Source organism: Toxorhynchites rutilus, chromosome 1 (genome assembly GCF_029784135.1).
Source record: "Toxorhynchites rutilus septentrionalis strain SRP chromosome 1, ASM2978413v1, whole genome shotgun sequence".
Lineage (NCBI taxonomy): Eukaryota > Metazoa > Arthropoda > Insecta > Diptera > Culicidae > Toxorhynchites > Toxorhynchites rutilus.
The window spans coordinates 184,854,581-184,877,831 of record NC_073744.1 but is presented as its reverse complement, the minus strand read 5'-3'; the positions used below and the strand labels follow the sequence as shown (position 1 = coordinate 184,877,831).

At 39.7% G+C, this 23,251-nt stretch overlaps 1 protein-coding gene and 1 long non-coding RNA gene across 2 annotated transcripts in view; both read left to right on the top strand.

Annotated features, from left to right (window-relative positions):
• The window catches only part of LOC129761936 (CKLF-like MARVEL transmembrane domain-containing protein 4), a 52,812-nt gene that overhangs the window by 12,227 nt on the left and 17,334 nt on the right, over positions 1 to 23,251 (top strand). The window lies entirely within an intron of this gene.
• On the top strand, positions 8,503 to 9,428 carry LOC129761938 (uncharacterized). Its single transcript, XR_008740511.1, has 3 exons — positions 8,503 to 8,650; positions 8,710 to 8,822; positions 8,887 to 9,428. It is a non-coding gene; the product is annotated as an uncharacterized LOC129761938 (long non-coding RNA).

The window sequence follows — 23,251 nt, the reverse complement described above, 5'->3', positions numbered from 1 at the left end:
CACGAAGGTGTGGCAAGCGATCTGCTCCGCTTTCCGCAAGAGCAGATCGCTTGCCACACCATGTACTTTTTGGCAAACTTGGATAGTTTCTGCTTGTGAATCTCCTCCGGAACGCTGAATTTGTCCTCTGCGGAGAAGAACAACAAGCCCGGCAGCTGACGAAAGTCCGCTTTGACGTAGGTTTCGTCGTCCATTACCAGGCAATGCGGCTTCGTCAGCATTTCGGTGTACAGCTTCCGGGCTCGCGTCTTCCCCACCATGTTTTGCCTTTCGTCGCGGTTAGGAGCCTTCTGAACCTTGTATGTACGCAGGCCCTCCCGCAAGCCCTCCCTTGGTCCGCTGGACGAATGAACTTGACAAATTCAGCTTATTGGCGACATCCCGGACCGAACTTCTCGGATCACGTCTAAACTGCTTAACTACGCGCTTGTGATCTTTTTCACTGACGGAGCATCCATTTTTCCGTTCTTCACCTTCCGGTCGATGGTTAGGTTCTCGAAGTAACGTTTTAGTGCTCTGCTGACCGTGGATTGGACGATTCCCAGCATCTTACCGATGTCCCGATGTGACAACTCCGGATTCTCGAAATGAGTGCACAGGATTAATTCACGACGCTCTTTTTCGTTCGACGACATTTTTCCAAATTTACGAAAAATTGACAGTGAAGCATGGCCAACGTGATCTATACACTCTTATCTGATTATAAGCGAAAGCTGAAGATATAATTCCTAAAAATTAAATTTCTACAGCGTTTTTTCCGTGATGCATTTTGATTTGACACACCCTTTGTTGCAAGTACGTTATTACCGTTAAGTCGCCATTCACCGTGCATTTTCGGAATATGTTCCAACATCTTTTCGAAATAGTGGGAAAATGCGCCACGTTTGCATCTATGTTATCAAAAATAGTATAAAAGCTTTGATGTGGGGCATAGTTGCGGTCAAAATCCTTTTACAATGTCGTTTTGACGTTTTTGTTTGTCTGCATCCGAACCAATTAGCTCTCCATCAGCGTCCCTTCGAAGAAAAGTGGCAACATCGTTTTTGAGATTTTAGTGTAAAAAATTCTTGTGGCAGTGGGTTTTCTACTTTTTTACCGTACAATCGCAGCCTGAGGTATGTATTTTGAGACCGAGTATCAAATATAGAATAAAATTGTGTTTACATTGACTTTTCATCAAAACAAAAATGCACGGTGAATGGATGCTTCATAAAACAGCATTCTCCATTCGCCGCGCGTTGAAATTTCGAAATACATAAACGACAATTTGTCTAATTTGTTATGGAATGAGCCAGAAGAAACTCCAAAAGAAGCGCCATTCCGCAGATGATCCGGAGAAAGCGATCGATTTTCTGCTATGTGAGATCCGCGAGAAGGGAATTCAACACACCGGTACAGATTATTCGTGACAAGGTTCAATGCAAATATCTTCTCGAGCCAAAACCAGGTGCATTATCAGTGTTATCTGCAGAATGTGAACGGAAGATTCATCCCTGGATCCCTGGGAAGAAATTGCATCCTCCAGCCTCCGCCAGGAAATCTAACATATTCGGAAAACACAGAGCTTCAACTAAGGAATTGGTCCCAGGAAGTGCATAAGCAATTCCTGACTCAACAAAATTGAATGGTTTTCGTATTGAGAAAATATTCCACAATGAAATTTAACAGCAACTTATTTTTGATCAGAATCATAAACTTTCTTAATTTTCTGAGAACTGTTATACTTGGTGGAGGTATTCTATGGTATGTGTAAAAGCAATTACCATTTTTTTTTTTTTTTTTATCTTCGCTTATTTTTCGTCGGCCTATTTCCGCCACTTTAGTGCCAATCACCGACATCAGGGAGGCGACTCCACCTGTTCCTACCTATCAGACTCAACAACTCATGAGCCGGGCCAACTTCTTTTACTTCCGCTCCGAAGGAAGACGTAACCAGAGATTTTTCGCCTCAGAAAATCCCAACGACGCCAGCTGGGATTGAACCCAGGCCGATCGGATTGTGAGGCTGTTACGCTAACCATACAACCACTGGCGCCGTCTATTACCATTTTGTTATTATATAAAAAATCGAAGCTACACCAAATTTGCTTAAATGCACGGTGAATGGCGACTTAACAGTACAACTATTTGCATAAAATATTGTATTTTTATTCGTAATTTTATTCAGATATTAACTCGACAAAAAGTTAGAGAAACAGAGTGCAAAGTGATTTTTGAAATGCTGTAACTTCGTGAAAAATCAATGTATGAAGATGGGATGCATATCATCTTGAAGCTAAAATTTTCATGTTTTGGAGTATGTTATGAACATATTTTTATCTGGGTGTATGTAGATTATTCTTCTTCTTCAATGGCACTAACGTTCCTAGAGGAACTTCGCCGTCTCAACGTAGCATTACTTGCGTCATTTTTATTAGTACTTAGTTGAGATTTCTATGCCAAATAACACGCCTTGAATGCATTCTGAGTGGCAAGCTCTAGAATACGCGTGATCACAGTGCAAGTCGGAGGAAATTTCTTTGACGAAAAATTCCCCCGACCAGAACGGGAATCGAACCCGAACACCCGGCATGTTAGTTATGACGCAAACCACTCGGCCAAGGGAGCACGGGTGTATGTAGATGTAGCGGACAAAAATATCGGGAAGAAATAAAAAATCGATTTCTTTCTGTTTCTTCAAACTGTTTTGTAGACACAATTGTTTGCTAAGCAACTTCATATAAATTCCAATTGACCTTATTAAACAGCATTCATTTGATTGCTAGAACGTGTATTTAGGACCTTTCCATACAAAGATATTTCTTTTTTTTTTTATCCAAAATATATATTTTATTAAGGCTCATATGGCGTCAGCCTAACGGGGCCGGGAGTTCAATATTTCGACAATGTTTGCTTACAACTATGTTAGTAATATGTAACCGATTACTCGCGGTTGGCTCGAGGTTAGTATTACAAGTGTTCTCATAATTGGTATGTTGCAGTCTTCGATGCTCTGTACGTGTGCCCGACGGTGACCGGAATAAATCGCCACAGTAAACAACTGCAACAGAAACAACCGCTTAGAAAAAGTGTAGTAGGCTAGAAATATTTGGCGCGGGAAAAACATCATGTGCCTCACATTTCTATTATAAATTTATTCTCTTGTTCTCGTTTTTCGAAATTTATTCTGAGGACAATGTAATGGGGACGAAGTCCCCATTTGGCGAGGATAAGGAATCGAGGCGGCCCATGCCGCCAAGATGACGCAATCCGAGTCCACCGCCGACCCGCCGTCGGAAGCGGCGGTGTCTCGCACGCAAACCTGGGATCCACTGATTGCCCGGTTAGTTTGAAACATAGGATACGATCCTTTAGCAATGTCCGACCGAGCTCTAGCGAGCGTCGGACGGTATACGTCTGCCCGGGGCGTTACGTTTGCCTGGGGCGATACGTTTGCCCGGTTAATTCTTGTTTTGAAATACAATACCGCGCCACAATATTTATAGCCTACTACACATTTTATAAGCGGTGGTTTCTGTTGCAGTCGTTTTCTGTGGCGATTTATTCCGGGAACCGTGCCCGACACGGGATACTTCCTATTGGGATGCAGCTGACCATTAATCAGCAACGCCCCCTAGTCTGTACCCCATATCTAGCGTGGTGCATCTTTCTCGACTCGAGGAATCCAGGATAGAATGGTCACTAGCCGGCGCAATCATCAGCTCGTGTAGAGTTGTCATGAGCGGTACAACCTTTGGCTCTTGTTGAATGATCAGTGGACTGCACAACCTTTGGCCCGTGCATCTGTAAAGAGTGTGTGTATGTATTGCCACGACTAAGTAAGGCCGATTACACATTATCCGGTTTCTGCCGGACCGGTTTGAAACCCAAATGGCAAATTTCGACCGTACCAACCTATTTACGGCGCCGTGATGCAGCCGTCTACTGCGACTACAATGTCCGGTGACCGGACAAGCATTAAATGCGATGACAGTAGTATTGTGTCGACGTCTTGTGGAGATACCAGTTTGGGAAAGCAAATGATTCTCTATAAGATTATCAGACCTTAACACAGTTTCGAATTGTTCAAACTTTGAATGAAAATTTTTACTTCATATTATGTGATTGTTCAAAACACGTAATACTGACTCTTAATTAATCATTTTTGTATAATTTTGCTGATATTTTCACCAAGACTCATCATTATAATATGAAATTATTATCAAACACAATTCTTGCTTAAGAACTTTTCACAACTTGCAAAAGAACGCGTTACTCTATTACACAAAAGACATATTTCTTAAGAAAAATTTAATTTTCATTAATAATTTTTATTTTGATTATGTGTTAATTGCACCTGAAAATTTATTTTGACGTAGGACTACGTCTAACCGGAAGATATAGGGGGTGAAATGAAAATCTAGGCACTGAACAGGTAGGAAAAATGCAAGATTTGGAACGCTTATAACTCGAGCATTTCTCAATAGATCGCAAAGGTTTTTGCATCAATTGATAGGAAATATATCTACGCATCTATCATAACGAATAACATTTCATTTTTCTTGAGATAAATAATTGAATAATTGTGAAATATCAAGCATTGTCAAAATGCACTATGTGCCCATTTTTGATTGGTCCATTTTGTGCTTCTCAAATCGTACCGACCAAAACGGGCAACCAGAGCAGCAGCGAAATAGAATGAAGCACAATTGGAAAGGAAAAAGAAAAAATTTGAACGAAACATTGGTCGCAGTCTCACACATGCGTAATTCTCGAGCCAGCCAGTCAGCTTAAAAATCCCCGCTCTGCTGCCGTAACGATCATTCTTTGTGTGGACACCGACTGGACAACATCGTTGCTGGACGGGCTGGACGGCGAGGGATCGAGTGCCTTTCTCAAGGCAAGAGGGCGGAGGTGGTAGCGCTGGAGTAGAATAGAGTAGAGTTTTCAAAGGGCCTTTCTCAAGGCTAGAGACGAATGAACTGCAAAAGTTTAAAGTCTCTATGATACAATACCTTCCTTCCTTCCGTAACGATCATTCTCATCGAAACCGTACACCACATCGTTTCGCATCACATCACATCAACAAACCAACACAAGCAGCCATGGTTGGATATGGTAAAGGAGGAAAAGTGAAGGGAAAGCAAAATCTCGCTCGAACCGTGTTAGTCTGGAGTTCCCCGCAAGGATAGCTAGGCCGAACGCGTTAGTACCAGTGCATCAGTCCACCTAGCCGGCGTTATATAGTTTCGGCCGCCGAAGTGGAAAAGCTGCTCGCGACGATAAGAAAACCCGCATTCAGAACAGACCACATTCGGTTCGGTGGACATCAAGACAACAACAGGCAGTTGCAGCGAGTGGCAAACGCAATCACAAAACGACAGCAGGTAGCGGAAGAAAAAAGTTTGTTCTTTATACAATTTGCTTTGGTGGCAAAACCAGAACAAGGCGGCATCGAGGGCGTTCGAAATGATTTTTTTTAAAACCACGAGTACTAAGTTTTCTAAATTGGAACCATTCCATAACGGCGCTTATCAGGGCCATTAAACCTTTCAAAAAAGAGTTTACGAAATACAGTTCAATGCATTCTAAAATAATATCCAAAATTATAATAAAACACAAATTGTTTTTTTCATAATTTGTTTGCCAGGATCTGATGAGTATGTGAATTTGGCAGTTGTTCTGAGTTTATTGATAGTTGGGGACTTTTCCGATTATTCAATTTTCACCAATTCTTAAATTGTTTCCAGATTGAAAGTACAGTAATTTACATTTAGCTCGACATTTAGCTAATTGGATGGACCTGTAATGCGACATATTTAGTTGGACATTTTTTGTATACATAGATTTCGGGGTCCAAATTATGACCCCACATTGAAAGTCGACACTGTACCACTGTCATCGCAAATGTTCAATTACAGGTTAAAATTACCTCCAATCCGACATTGAGTGGTGGTAATGCGACGTGCCATTAAATGTAATTTACTGTACAATATGTCACAAGCTGGATGGGAAGAAATTTTCCAACTGTGAAAGCTGTGGCGAGTGGCAAACGCAATCGCTAAACAGGAAGGTTTAGCCGAACTAGATGGGGATATCGAGTGATAACAAAACAATAAACTCTTTAGATTGAAGATAATTTGTGATCCTTAAAAGGATCTTTTTTAGCCTGCATGTGAATCCAACGAGCGAACAAATCGTAATGAATGTATTTTTTTGCCATCGCTGCCTTTTAACGCTCATCCGTTCGTCTCGTTGGACTCGCCCCTTTGGCTGAGTCTGCCGATTTGTCTCTATCCTGTGAGTGTGTACCGCTAGAGTATAAAACACGCGGACCCCAAAAAAATATCTTATTTTCTTTCAAACCGTAAACCAGTGTGGTTGTACGGCATCGTTTAACATCGCATTGCATCACATCATTAAAAGAAAACAAGCAGCAACGTGGACGTGTGGACGTAATGGCGGGTTTACATTAGGGAGATCTATAGCTATAGATGGATTTATTCACGTGAAAATAGGTGTAAACGGGTGGGAATAAATATGATACACTTATTCGAGGTATATATAACTTGAATAAATTCAGCATATGTAAACGCTTGTGAATTTCTCACTGGTGAGAAATCACTAAAATTGGATGCAGTTCTACTTTAGGTGAATAAATTCACCGAAAATATGAATATATTCATTATAGAAGTTCACGCTAGTGTAAACGGTTGATGCGATTTCTATAAATCTCATCATATTTCTTCACATGAATATATCACTCGTCTAAACCCACCCTAACAAAGGAGAACAAGTTAAGGGAAAGGCAAAGTCTCACTCGAACCTTGCAGGTCTCCAGTTCCCTGTTGGTCACATTCACTGATTGCTCCGCAAGGGTAACTAGGCCGAACGGATTGGTGCCGGAGCACCAGTATACCTAACAGCGATTATAGAGTTTCGGCCGTCGGAGTGCTCGAGTTGGCTTGCAAAGCTGCTCACGACAATCAGAAAACCCGCATCAAGAACAGAGCAGCTTCGGTTCGGCGCTCATCAAGGCAACAATTAGTTTCAGCGAGTAGCAAACGCAATCGCAAAACGGTAGAAGAAGGAAAAAGTTTGTCTATACAGACTGCTTTGGTGACAAAAGCAGCCACCATAAACCACGGCGCTATTCAGGGCCATTAAACCTTCCAAAAAAAAGTTTACGAAATACAGTTTAATGCTTTCTAAAACAATATCCAAAATTATAATAAAACACAAATTGATTTTTTCATAATTTGTTTGCCAAGATATGATGAGTATGAGAATTTGGCAGTTGTGCTGAGCTTATTGATGGTTGGGGACTTTCCCGATTATTAAATTTTCACCAATTCTTAATTTGCTTCTAGATTGAAAGTATAGTAATTTATAATCAGCTCGACATTTAGTTAATTGGATGGATCTGGAATGCGACATTTTTGTAAACATAGAGTTCGGGGTCCAAATTATGACCCCACATTGAAAGTCGACACTGTACCACTGTCATCGGAAATGTTCAATTACAGGTTAAAATCGCCTCCAATGCGACACTGAGGCTAGGCGCAAATTGAGAAGCGTATAGCGCTCGTAAGCGAACGCGAGTGCCACAAACGTAGCGTGGTGGAGCGCATATTGAGTCGCAGTTTGGTGTAAATAACATGCCACTCGCATACAATGACTGATTAACACAGAGTTGCGCGATATATTTATTTACTAACACAATCACTCGACCAGTACAGCCATACAGTATCAAACCCACGGCGCTATGATTGTTCACCAACACAACTACCACAACCGGCATGAGCAGCACGAGAAACTGTGGTTCAGCCACAGCGTCGCGCGAGTCGTGTCTCACGAGCGCTCCACCATCTCGCGTCATTTGGCCAATTTGCGCCGTTCTATCTGTTTTCATTAGCCACAAAAACAGGCGCTATATCGCGCCAAGTTACTCGCGCTATATGCGTCTCAATTTACGCCTTGCCTGAGTGTTTCTCCGGCACGTCGCATTAAATGTAATTTACTGAACAACATGTCACAAGCTGGATGGGAAGAAATTTTCCAACTGTGAAAGCTGTGGCGAGTGGCAAACGCAATAGCTAAACAGGAAGGTTTAACCGAACAAGATGGGGATATCGAGTGATAACAAAAACACAACACCAAAGGTTCTTTTCAGAACCATCAACATGTTCATAAAGAGTAAACAGTAAACTAATCCATTTTTCAGGTAGATAGGTAGGTATTCACGTAGGAGAAGAAAATAAAACAATATATATATTCAACAAAAGCTGTCCCCTTTGTATAGTCCTACGTCACTCCGGTTATGTCCCCGACATTACCCACCCGTCTTTTTACTATCACTTCCCAAAAGCGTAGCACGAAGCCCAATGCCATCAACGCGCATTGACAGATGTTTGTCATGTCTGTTAGTATTGGTGCGATTCATGCAATTTTTCGTCCCATGTATTAGCATGTGTGTGCTATTGACGTTTGTTTGTTGATTTTGAAATCATTCCAGAAGCTGCAAATGATATGGATGCCGAAAATTTTATTTCGCTTCTTTATTTCGCTACTGTGGAACAAGTGAAGTGATGCAAATTTCTGCTCAAAGCGAATCAATTGTCACATGCGCACGAGGTTTCATGAAGTGTTTTGCCATGGATTGTGTTCAACGGTGGGTAGTGTTATTATTCATAATTCATTAATTAACTTTTGTTTTTGTTTTGCTTACAGAAAATTTCCCTCATTTGAAATCGATACTGAACAAGTTTTAGGATGTCAACCAAATTTTCAACTGTTTCATCAAGAGGCAGATTTCAAGAAAATTCATCCAGCTGAATGTGAAGGTGAGCTTTTGTTAATTTGAACACACCAAAATCTTCTAATATTCTTATTCGGTATTTCATACAGTTCAACCTGACCCGGAACGTGATCGACGAAGAGGTGGTTAAGGCTCGGCTCGAGGAATTCAAGACCAAACTGTCCGATTAGTGCTTGGTGATCGAGATGTTTCCCTGCCCGACTCTGTCAGAACGCAATCACCCAGCTATCGGTCATTCTTCGCCCAGGATCCGCTGTGCGTTGATGCAAAACGCGCTCAAGAAGCTGCTTCTGCCCCAGGAGTACGTCCTCGAGAAATTACGGCTGAGTGCGTTTCTGGACGAGGATCTGCAGAAGCAGCAATTAGATAGTGTTTGAAAGAAAAGTATGATGTAATTTTAATCACAAAGCATTATTACTGCAATGCTGAAATAAAAAAAACACTCTAGAATGAATGAATAGGCACACATTCTCTTGTAGGCAGATTTCAAGATGATCACAGGAAGTGAACAGACAATACACATAAATAAGTAGTGCCCCTAGCTTGTTAGAAATTGTTATTATTATTGCTTCATTAAATTTTACACTTTTATCTAACCGTGTTTCTGGGACTGTTAAAAAATATGTGGCAACGGAGCGTGTGAAATAAATCATGATGTTTGTGTGTTTAGAAATAAAATAAATTAGTGAGTGGATGAGTACACAGCAACTGGACAAAAGTTAGTTTTTGTAATACTGTTGATGACAGCCATGTTTTTTGTCCAGTAAGTTTTTCATGTTAATTTATCATTGCAAATTTACGTTGCCGTCGTTGTGGGAACTTTTGTAGAACCATATGCGCCTAACATAAACGTGTGCGCTCTGAGAATTACCGAAAAGGTTTGCGAACGTATTTTGAAATGGGGCGGAAAGGTTTATACCTCTGACCGCTCTGATCGCACTTATCGGTAAGTTGAACTTATCGGTAAGAACACCGTCCTGATGTGCGCGTAATGTCTGCGAGGCCTGCACTCACTTTGGCCGTGCTCATGGCGTGCCACACTTTAACATTCGTCCGTATGTACTCTCAAAGGAACGCAAATTTGAGCAGGTTCGTCGTTGCAACCCCAAAAGGCATATCATGAGAGGGTGAATGCCCTAAGCTGCTCACAAACAATAGTGGAAATTCAAAAAACACGGGCTCGATCAGCTAGGTGCAGCTATACCAAGAACAAGGTACAGATGCTTGATCTTCGCTCACTCATATGCGATCGGAAAAGATGCGCAAGGGAATTGGGGAATTCACCGCTGCCGATAGCGATCGGGAACATCGCACAGAGATGCGATCAACAAAGCGTAAGCGGAAATTCTGCGGAGCAGATACGTCCGACATCGTCCACCATGGAATCAACAATAAATTAAATATTTTATCGGATGTTTTGCTAAATAAATACAGATTGTAATTTTGTGAAACTGTACATTGTGAATATATGTTTTATATAACTAGTGTTTTCATATGAATATAAGTAGTTCTACCAGAACTGTATTTTGTTTGTTGATGTGATGCCGGGTGTTTCTCCGTTTTGTATTTACTGTCGGCATTGCGTGGATAGCAGTTCGAACTTTTGTTCGCCGACAGCAATTTGTGGTGCGGAAATGGATTTCCCCATACAATGTTGGGAGCTGGAAATTGTGGGCTGTCGAATTGAGCCAGCCACCCAACAGCAATCAATTGTATGTAGCAGAAATATTTGCAGCAATATTTACCTGTCAAACCACTGTATAAACAAATGCATGTATGTGTATGTGAAAGATGTACGGTTTTGTGTAGCGCGAGGTCTCTTTCACATTGTTATCCGGTTATCCGTCCAAACCCAGCGGCGCTTTTTGAAACCGGTCCGGCTGAAACCGGATAATGTGTAATCGCCCTAAAAGTTTATCGATCGTATAGGAGGGATATGAAACGGGGACACAACGAAGGAAACATCATTAAACGTTGACATCGGCGTTACTGAGGAACAGGTATAGATGAAGCAGAAGATCAGGATCCTGGCTACCTAAGATATCCCGGACGGGGATATCCGATTTTCTGCCTTGTGCTCTCAGTGCTCTAGAGAGCTGAGAGCGAGCAGCATGGAACCGGATACACGACCAAACCACATGCTCGATGTCGTGGAAGCCATCGCCACAATCACAAAGATTGTTTGCTGCGAGCCCAATGCGATAGAGATGCGCGTTTAGGTTGTAGTGATTGGACATAAGCCGAGATATCACGCGAATGAAATCACGACCTACATTCAATCCCTCGAACCATTCACTCGTCGAGACCTTAGGGATAATCGTGTGTAACCAACGACCGAACTCATCACCACTAAAAAGATATTTCTGTTTGAATGAAAAGTTATCCCTCCATCTTTGATGATAAATAATTCAATAAATAATTATCGCACCGCAAACGGAGTGGTAGTTTTGAAAACTCCAATAAATTTTGTATAAAGTTAAATCCTTGCTTTGACGAAAAAAATAATTTGAATTTTTTGCATCGATTTTTAAAAGTGTCAAAATTACGTTTTTATACTGTTCTAGAAAATTTTCTGTAATTTTGCAAATATTGCAGTAAATTTGAATGTTAGCAGATAACTTTTTGACATGGTGTATCCCCTAGAATCCTGTGAATATTTTATATTGATACGTTTAGCCGATTTTTCTGGCCGATCGATCAAAGTTTGGAGTAAATTAGAGAAACACTTCATCGCACACTGTACCAACATTACAAATTGCTATGCGTACCCTCGAAATGAACGATCCGTAACTTTCGTTTCCATGCGTTTGTGGGAATGACTATTGTACGGAGTGATGATACTTACACATATATCTCAGTTTTCTCACATATCCAAACACTCCACCCCTTCAATTATTGCTTTGAAAAGGCTGTTTATTTATATCCTTCCTGGAGTGCACACAGCTTTTTGTGCAGATAGTTCCATCAGCAGAAAATTCAGTTTGTTGATAGTCGTTCTCATCCGAAGATGACGACAGTATCAACATTCTTTTTGGTTTACGTGAATTGATTCTGTTTACTATTGCTCTCTGAGTAAACAAACAATTTATCTTCTGATTGATCATCTATACTTCAGATACTGGTCAAATTTCAGAATGTTCATGAAATTGAAACATCTTGATGATATCGGAAAAGTCTCCTCTTGAATCTGTTACGTTCTCTAAAACTATAGTTATTCGGCATTATTGGGTTATGTCTTATAACTAGATAAAAATATATATTTAGAATATTGTTATTTTTTCCCCCTCAATATAATACAAATATTCATATTTAAATTACGCTGCAAACTACTATAACTGATTTTTTTTAAATAGTCCACATTTTGTCCTCGATTGTCCACAATACTGTGAACATTTCAATTCATTTTTTTTTTACCTATCTCTACTGTATAAAACAACAGTCAATGAGAAAATAAAATTTCATCACAATATACAACAAAATTCCATCGGCATTGTAAATACATGAAAGTAGGGGGACTTTTGTTCTAACCGAAATGTGTTCCCTAACACAGACTTCAAAACCAAGGTTTCCGGGGAAATCGGCTTTGCAAATAAATGCAAACTGCGAGTACTTGTACTCGCTTGCCTTTTTGCAGAATGAACTATGTACACCTCAGAGAGAAATGTAAAATAAAATGATCATTTGATAATTCTTCCGTTCACATATTTTGTCGTAGGCATCATACCAAACGTAAAAGGATTGTCATTAAATTTACTTGTAACGAAGAACATAATCTATCACGCATGAATTGACCTTACATGGCATTTGTTAAATCTTTTTACTCACAAAGTAAATAAATTGAATTCAATTGAATTCAGAAATTGTTTCATTCAATCAAGAATTCAATATCAATACCAACAAATGATTGCTAAGCTAAGATAGTCCCACGTCCATATTGCGGTTATATCATAGATATAACCCATCCATTTTTTCTCTCCAAACATCCGAGATGGAAAATGAAAGATGGGAAGATTTTTAAATCTGTGACGTCACAAATTTTGTTTATGTATGTTACTCTTCTCATAATAGTCTACTACATAGGAAAAGTGTAGTTATTAAATGTAAAAATAAACAGATGAAATGAACGAACTGGTTTTTTTTTTCTTAAATCAATGCTATCACTCAAAATCATAAGGGCCTAAGTAACATTTCAGTAGAAACTGAAATTCCAGCATTATTGAGGTGCTATAAACTTAAATTCAATTCAATTTTACTTCTCGCTATGTCGACGAAAAACGTAAATGACCAAAGTCAGAGTGACAGAATCTTTTGTTCTTTTGACGGAGAAACATTTGACAGTGCATCGGAAAAAAGGTTGGTTTTTTTCCATGTAAAATGCACTTGAAAAATAAATTTAGTTGACTACATACGACCTAGATTGAGACGAAAAGTATTTCGCTTGTGTCTTAATTTTAGACGAATGAAGTGTTCAACACCCTAATTGTGAAAAAAGTAATTACAATTGCTGACAAGAGATATACTTCCATGAAGTTGCTCTAAAATTCAAACATAGTAAACATTAGAATACTATTTCTGATAATATATATATATATATATATATATATATATATATATATATATATATATATATATATATATATATATATATATATATATATATATATATATATATATATATATATTATATTTTATATATATCTATATATATCTACATATCTACACTCCCTTTCATTTATAACTCAGCAGTAACAGGATTTCTAGATTATCATGTCAAAAGGGTCTATCTTCTTTGATCGATTCTCTTTACCGTCTTTCTCTTTCGATAACCACGGCCTTTCAGACAGATTTTGCTCCAGTTTTGTCATGTAGTTTGATAAACGAGGTCCCCTTTCACACTCCTTGTCATCGAACACCTCAGGAAATCCTGTTACTGCTGAATTATTATATTATATATATATATATATATATATATATATATATATATATATATATATATATATATATATATATATATAATACATAATCTATATTTCAAAGAAAAAATGACTAGTATGCCTGGTATATGAACTTCTTATCTTCGTGACTACTAATACAATCAAAGTTGAACACAACCAAAACCCGTGAATCTTCCCACCTTCTATTCTTCATCTCGCCAAACATCGTTCTCTTGTAGTTTCAATTCTAGATCAACATGTCAAAAGGGTCTATCTTCTTTGATCGATTCTCTTCACCGTCTTTCTCTTTCGATAACCACGGCCTTTCAGACAGATTTTGCTCCAGTTTTGCCATGAAGTTTGATAAACGAGGTCCCCTTTCACACTCCTTGTCGTCGAACACATCAGGAAATCTAGATCAACATGTCAAAAGGGTCTATCTTCTTTGATCGATTCTCTTCATCTACATTCTCTTTCATTAATAACTCAGCATTAACAGCATTTCCTGATGTGTTCGACGATAACTAGTGTGAAAGAGAACCTCGTTTATCAAACTACATGGCAAAACTGGAGCAAAATCCGTCTGAAAGGCCGTGATTATCGAAAGAGAAAGTCAACGAAGAGCATCGATCAAAGAAGATAGACCCTTTTGACATGTTGATCAAGAATTGTGAAAACAGTTGAGCAACCTTCTTCCAGTGTTTTTATTCCACAGTACCCAGGCAGCAGAGTAAGCACAAGTAGTGATCCCCGATTTTTTAAATTAATCGTTCATCAGCTAATCGAATACTTTTTAGCAGTTTATTATTCGATACGATTAATCGCTTCATATAATCGATTAATCGATTAATTGTCACACTGAGAGAAATAGTTAGTTAGACTAATATTTCTCATTTGTTAGAAACCCATCTGGAATCAAAAAAGTGTTCATTCCGCCTGAAAATCAATTATTATTTTTCACGCTCCCCTAAACTCGTAAACGAAGGTCAATTCGCGTTGACTGCATTGAGCTTCGTTCACGAGTTTAGGGGAGCGTCAAAGATAATGATTGAATTTCAGGATAAAACTGCAGCGACCGTAGGTTTTTTTTCTTTGGGTATGGATCGATTAATCGACGTAAGTTATTCGTTCGCATCGATTATTGGTTGCGCAGTATTCGTTCGATTAATAATCGATTTCTTTAAGAAGTATTCGATTACTCGATTAATCGAACTATTATCGGGGATCACTAAGCACAAGCTTTAAACCCCTTTTGTTCTTTTAATTTCTCAATTTTACATTGGTTTCGCAAATTTGTCAACACCGGCATCGCCACCACCAGCGCGAATTGTTTACCTTTCTTCGCAATCCCCCACAATATGTTTACGGTGGATTATTTTCTGTCTTCTCTTTTGGCCATTAAATACATCGTGTGGATGTGGTGCAACGAAAAGGCAGCAGCACCAGAGGGCCTCTGCAGAACGAGGTCGACAGCCGAAACGCTTCCGAAAAGAGATCTCCCCATCATCCCGCAAACCCCATTACCGTTTGGCTTTCGGTTTTTGTTTTCGTTTGGGGCTTTTTGAGGTTAAGCGCGTTTTCTCTTTCGAATTCGTGGCTTGTGTTGTTTGTGAATCGTTCGCTGTTCGGCGCCTCAATCGGATCGGGCGGTTAACTGATTCCGGTAGACGCGGCTGACGGGAATTCAGCCAGCGAAACCAAAAACAAAGCACAGTGTTTTACTTTGGCGCTCATCACAGCGTATTCAAATTAATGAACCAGTGAAGCCGCGCCATAGGCGCACGTGTTTTGTTTCGAACAGAAAACAGCGAGGGGGCTTCGATAAATGGGTATGCGTGGATTTGGGTGAAAATAATTTGAAGTGCAACCCGCGATTGGAGGGCACTGAGCGTAATATTTCACGGTTTCTTAATTTACGGAATTGTTTTTCATTGCTTTCGAGATTGTGGTAGAGAAATCTCACCTATTCATTGTGATTTGTGTCGGTTTTCTTCGTGGGGATCAAGTCGATTCGGAGACATTGATTCAAACATTACAAATTTAAAAAAAACAATACATAACATGAATCATTTCAATATTACAAAAGTTGTCCTAACCTCAACGTAGGAGATGGTGGAACGAAATGACGCAATCTTCCTCCTCCGTCGTAACGCCATAAAAACATTTGCACGGTGATGAGTTCGCGGATTGTTTACCGTTCCGAGCGTATGCAGGCGCTTATTGCTGTGTCTCCGGACGAGATGTGTGAAAAAGAACGAACGACCTGTTGCTAATGATGGTCGGAACGAAGATATTTAAATGCACCACCGAGATGATTGTATTTCCGCACGGTGCGAAATTGACATCGACGAATGGTGTGCAAAAAAAATACCTACCCGACAACATCGATTAAAAATTGAAAATCAAGGCGCAATAAAGCGATTGTTTACATACACTGTCGCATAAACACAGAAGAATACTATATAATTTCTGTGATGCCAGATGTGTTATTTATTCTCTCTAAAAGCCGTCTTGTTTTGACGTAGGAAACGAAGGTTATCTTTCACCTGTTACCTTTGAACCAACATGTTCAGATAGAGGCTGAGAAAAGCACTCTTAAGCTTAAAAGACTAGACGGGGACAAAACTGGTCACTTGAGCATCCTGAATCATTTACCCATTGAATCAGCCTCAGTGATTGGATGGAACCTAGGACTAATTATAACATTCCATAGGGAGTGATGAAGGTGGTTCCAATGTCCGTAATGGTTCAATCCTGTTCTATACCAATGGGTCGAAAATGGGTAACAGAACAGGTGCTGGAGTGTATGGTCCCAGAATAAAATATTCTGTAGCTATGAGGAACTGGCCAACAGCTTTCCAGGCAGAAGAAGCTGCAGTAATAGAATGTATAAATGTCTGCCTTAAAAGAAATTATAGACATGCCAACATTTGCATCCTCTCAGATAGTTCAGCGATACTTGAAGCCCTCAATGCTTTCAAGTGCTGTTCAAAAATTGTTTGGGTATGCGTTTGCCTTTTACGGCAACTATGTCAGATCAGCTCGGTACAACTGTACTGGTTTCCTGGGCATTGCGGTATGGAGGGAAATAAACAAGCATATATACTCGCAACCAACAAGGGAAAAAAAACTCGATTAGAAAGATTTTTGCTCTTTTTAAACGAAATAAAAACAAAACACAATTTAAAACAGATCACCTCTAGTGGATTTTTGACATAGAACTACGTTTTTCATTAAAGATTACAAATCAGAAAACAAGTCATGAAATGCATTAATGCATCAGCTGTTTGGTGCATTCTGTACTATCCTACTCATATCTTCAATAACGAGAAACTAATGTAGTGGCGGTTTTTATATACCACTGCAAATCAGTCGCGCCTACGGACACTGAAAAGTGACAGTAATCGCTGCTGGGATAATCTCGTCCCAACTATCGTCTCGAAAGCCGATCTGCGTGCTGGGAAAAGCTCTAAAAAAATCGGTCTATTGACGATTGGGACTTATTTGTACACCCAATAATATCAATTACTGACGCGTGACGTACATTCAAAACCGTATGGATTTTTGACGTAGGATTACGTCTTTCGGGAACATATTGGGATATAAATTGAAAATCGAAAATCGAGCACATCGTGAAAATTGTCCAATTTCAAACGCTCATTGCTCAGTCATTTCTTGATGGATTGATGAAATTTTTGCGTCAATAGATTTCGGCACTCCATAACAATTTTTTGTTTTGAAGAAAATAATATATGTCATGAAACTAACTATCGAACAATTGAAAAATCTCAGCCCCTATCCTAAGGGAAATACCCACTTCGGATTGGTCGAAATTGACGACACATGCGGCGGGTCCCCAACAGAGACATCAAAACCAAGCTGCCTGGGGGAAATCGACATTGAAAATACATGAAAGTAGAGGGTAGTGATCTCCGATTTATGAATTTAATCGTTCATCAGCTAATCGAATACTTTTCAGCAGTTTGATATTCGATACGATTAATCGCCCCAAATAATCGATTAATCGATTAATCGTCACACTGAGAGGAATAATTAGTTAGATTAATATTTCTCATTTGCTAGAAAGCCATCTAGAATCAAAAAAGTGTTAATTCCGCCTGATAATCAATTATTATCTTTTACGCTAAACTCGTAAACGAAGCTCAATTAGTGTTGACGGCATTGAGCTTCCTCGACGAGTTCAGGGGAACGTCAAAGATTATAATTGAAGTTCAGGATGGAACTGCAGCGGCCGTACGTTTTTTTTCTCTGGATCGATTAATCGACGAAAATTCTTCGTTCGCTTCGATTATTGGTTGCGCAGTATTCGTTCGATTAATAATCGATTTCTGTAGGAAGTATCCGATTAATCGATTATCGGGAATCACTAGTAGGGGAAACTTTTGTTCCTACCACAATGTGTTCCCTAACAGAGACATTAAAACCAAATCATTATCAAAGAGTTTAACGATGTAATTCTTCAAACATATCTGAAATCAACAGATAGCCTAACGGAATCCTACGTCAACTATGCGGTCGTGTCTCAGACACAACCCTCCTGTGACTTTTTTCCAAAACCTTATGGTCGTCGTGGACGGCCCCCCTTGCCTCCACTGCCAATGAGAGATTTTTCAAAACAAAATAATATTTGAGAAGCTAGTTTGCTTTATTTCTTGTTAGCGTTATTCATTTTTAAAAATGCTAATTAACGATTGGTTAATCGGTCAATTTTCTGATGGCGATTAAAAAAAACTACTAAACATAATTCAATGGGACAAATTTCCCATGAAATACAATTTCGCAACAACATCTGTGTTCAAGCGGTTGATCTCCTCCAGCAAATTCTTCGCGCAATGGACGGAGGACAGGTCCGGACTAAACACCACATCCTCGTCCGGATGTTATTTTTGAATAAAAGAGACGACTTCAGACAGGCACTTGTAAATCTTCCCGTTCACCTCAAGTCCCGAACGGAAGAAAAGCGACTTTGACATCCCCTTTTCGCAACTTGCTGTTCCGATGCGACCGGTCTTGACTTAGGTTTCCGCGTGATAGTGTCTATCTCTATTAGGTATTTTTTGACTATCTGGCCCGTTGCTCCGACGTTCCAGCCCAATGACTGGAACGATTTATAACTCTTCCCTCCATCTTCTGCTTCAGCTTTAGTTTACGATTGCGTAGCATCGTTGGACGACCAGGCTTCCCTTCAATGCTCTCTTTCTTCTCCAGAAGCGTAAGGATATTATACTTACTCGCAGCGAGATGGAGCTCCCAGAACGCACAATCCATGGAGCACAGATGCTTGTCTATTTTCGCCATAACCTCCGCAGTTCAACTGATAACGCTGTCAAATGTTTTTTGAAAACTCATGGGTTACTATAATTGACGATGCACAAGTGGGCTTATTACCAGGTGTTAAGGTGAACGCATGAATATGAGTAAAATTTGTCCATTTCATTAATGCAAGCGTTATTATTCATTGCACTGGAGTACCTTATTACTTTCTGAAAGAGTTTGTGCGTGTCGATATTATCCATTAGATTGTGATTTTTTTTTTCTTTCAATGAACAACTAGTTAAAACTGCTGCCTCAGATTATCTAATGCCCCAAATTTCTTAAAGAAAAATGCTACTGAAGGTAAATATTTTATAAGACAAAAGTAATACTTTTTATAATTTTGGTTCCGTTTCATTTCGTATATTTGCTTATTTGAATGGAATCAAATCGTTTTACAACGTGCGAGATAGTCACCTACTTCAGATCAACCGAATCCGGTTGGCACGCGAATGTTTCGTCTTGACCCCACCATAAACTTGAACCCACCTGCCGCTACCTCTGTAGAATTCCGGTGAATCACAACAATCACGAAACCGAAGAGGACGAATACAGTTTCAACTAACCCACATATATGCTGGATATCGTTTTGCGGGGTGGCCTTTAGCCACCGGTCCAAAGTCAATTGCAACGATCGTGCAAGAGGCCTCCTTCTTGCGGGGCGCTTAGCAGAATTTAGCACAAACCGCTCCGGATGGAATGCAGGCGGCACGCAACGAATAAGTGAAGGAAAAATAGAACACAAACACACCGTTTTCGCCCTTCTAGTGTTTGAATATGTAACACCTACATGGGATATGTGTATACTTGCTTCAAAATATCATTCACATTGACAGCAGTGTCTAACTTCGGTCCACTTCGGTCGGCAGAGTTGCCAGCTTAGTCACGATTCTTCGAATCTGCGGTATTTGTCCAGTTTACCAAACATGGCAGCCGAAACAGCAGCAGCGACTGTTCATTGCTAAATCATGGCTCACTTCGAGAGATGAATGAGAACGGGGGGTCCGTCCGCGCGGTGGCGGCGACTTTCAAACAAGAACAAGAATAACGCCTGTTTCAAGGTGATTCGGTTGACTGCGCCCCATTCGTCACTTTGTCGCACTGTTTCCGCTCCGCGCGTCGCCCCGTCCCCCAGGCCTACAAATCACAAGTTCCGACCGAGTGGCAATTGTTGCTTTGAATTGCACTTAAACCGGTGCAGTTGCGCGTGAGACCGTTTGTGGTTAGAGAGACACAACGTGCAAAAAATGTAGCCAATGAGAGGAGCACATTGTGTGAATACACAAATCGGTGAAGTAATTGTTTGCCGTGCACAATTAAATCACCGGTGGCAAACAAAAAATCAGACAGATATAAAACAAAACAAACCTTCAACGTCAGTCGAAACCCGGTAGCCATTTTTTTTGTTGATTTCTTCCAAATTCAGAAGGTGTTTGATAAGAACCGAAACAATGAAATCAGAGCTAAATTCGAGCAACGTTTCCAAAGGAACGCTTATCAACACTTATCTGTTGTGTCGGATCAGCATTTATGGATTACATATATCGATGAAAGAGCTTGCAAATCGGTGCAGGTTTGCGATTTTCGATTATCGATGTGATTTTTTTATTGCCTCGCATTTCGAGATCCGCTCCGAGCACAGGATCAAAACAAGCGCTTCAACTGTTTGCTGTGAACCTGTTTTTGCGCGAAAGTTTCGATTTCAGTTCGGCAAAAACCTGTTAGTGCCTATATTTGCAGTTTTGTTTTGGACGAAGAAATCATCACAACCCGGCAGTAGTGATTCGACACACAATGCCGCTTCGCTTTCCATGTTGTAAAAATTGCGATGGATTTTGGGAGTATCGGATTGTTGTTTGATTGCCGCCAGGAAAAAAAAACACATACTGCCGGATCCATTTCTCTTGATCAGTCGCGCGGTTGTGTATGCGAACAAATCGTTTTTTTTGCATATTCTTATCCAGAAGTAGGGATGTCTGGTAATCGCTCGATTAATTGATTTACGACTGCAAAAAAAACCATTATTATTGGAACGATTTATGCATTCAACATCCAGTTGAATTGAGCTTGAGGTATTCAGATTGCAAATATGAATAAAAATTCGAAACAAGACTTTCTCCGATCCAGGACTCTCAATCGTTGTGAAATGAAACAAATAAAACATTCAGTTGAATAGCGACCAGCGTCCTTTTGCTTGCGAAATGGAGAAATTTAATTCAGTCTTCCCTAGCAGTTTCGATCGGTGTTTCAATATTAATGGCAAATTTTTGCTTCACCCCTAAAAAACTAAATATACTTTGGTCAAAATGATGATTCAGGATTCAATGAGATAAGTGATATGATCATGTAGGGGAGATGGACATATTAAGGAAAACTTCAATTGTATCTTTGGAAACTAATGTTTTCCAAAACTTAAAAACAGTTTCTTAAAGTTCAATATACCGGTTTTCGAAATAATTGGCCAAATGTTTTCTAAAAAAAGTTGATGGGTCTGGCAATTGACAATTGTACAGCGAAAATGATATCAATACTAGGAGGGTGGCATCGATTATCATTGAAGGTCTTCTTGAGACCGGCTTTACATCACATCACAAAAATGAAACGAAATGGAATATTAATAATCATTATGACTCATATTCATAATTCTCAATGACTCAATTCCTTCTATGATAGGTTGAGCAGTAGAATCAATACGAATTGAGCTCGAATTATCCGAAAAACGTGAGTACTGATTAAACAAACGAACGGGGTTCGCAAGAAAAAAGTGACGTTTGGTAGGCAGATGAAAAAAACTCATTTATATAAAACTAGAATAGGTGTTTCGTTTGAATTGTTTAATTTTCGAAAGCTCTAATGGATAGCTTTGATTCGAACGAATTTCGTGTGTATTTTACATCAAAATATAACGAAATCGTTTCATGTGTATTTTTTACCTCAAATATCTTCCCCATAAAATTCATATTCGATGTAATCAATGACGATATTTTTTTTGTTTCCTGATTCACATATACTTCATCCACCATTCCACCCTGTTATGGGTCTAACTTAAACTAACAGCTCTCTGAACAATGAAAAGAATTACATTTAAAAAAAACAACCGTTCTGAATAATCACAGTCCTACGTCAAACTACCGTCCGTGCCCATAGGCTCAGACCCGTCTACTTTTTTTCTTTTTTCGTCTTTTTTGGGATTGCACCCAAAAAAGTCCAAACGACTTCAACGGGGATCGAACCAAGGCCGGCTGGAATGCAAGACTATTTACACGATCATGCTATCCACATAGCTAATGCTGCTGTTGCGCAGAAGCGTGATAGTATTACATCTCATTACAAATTGAAGTTGGAAAGTGTTTTATAATTTTACTCTTAGAAAACGCTTCCCAGCATACACGAGATCTATATCCATCTAGATCTGGGCCGTGTACATATGTGGCAAAGTAATGCGTGCTTATTTGAAACGTGTCTCTTGTTTCGCTAGCTCGTATTAATCTTATATTGTCGTACCATATACACAGGGTTTTCCATTTCGGGCTTCCGAAAGTATATAGCCCTGCGCTGACAACCGTTTGACATAGCTGTCAACCAAAGATTCGTATCGTTAGTTGAATGTCTGCCATTTTACAATATGGATCGTTTTAGCATCGCACAACGTGTTAATAACGTGTTTTGTTAAATTATACTATAAAAATGATGAAAAACCGGCAAATGTTTTTCGAGCATTACGGACGGATTTTGGTCGTCATGGACGGCCTACAGAGCACACAATCGCTAATGTAGTGCGTAAATTCGAACAAACTGGATCCGTAGTAGATATTGTGAAACCTGTGCATCATCGTAATGTGCGTTCGGCCGAAAATATTGCTGCTGTTGCTGCCAGTGTGGAGGATGACCCGAATGTTTCGATTCCACGGCGTGCTCAGCAATTGGGCTTGTCAAACACATCATTGTGGCGAATTTTGCATTTGGACTTGCACCTACATCCATATAAAGTCCAACTGGTACAAAAATTAGAGCGTGGTGACCATGGAATGCGTCGGGCATACGTCGATTGGGTGAACGAACAACAGCAGCAAAATGCTGAATTTTCGCATCAAATTTTCTTCAGCGATGAGGCACATTTCGAGCTCGATGGCTATGTGAACACCCAAAATTTCCGTATATGGAGCTCAGAAAATCCACACGTGAT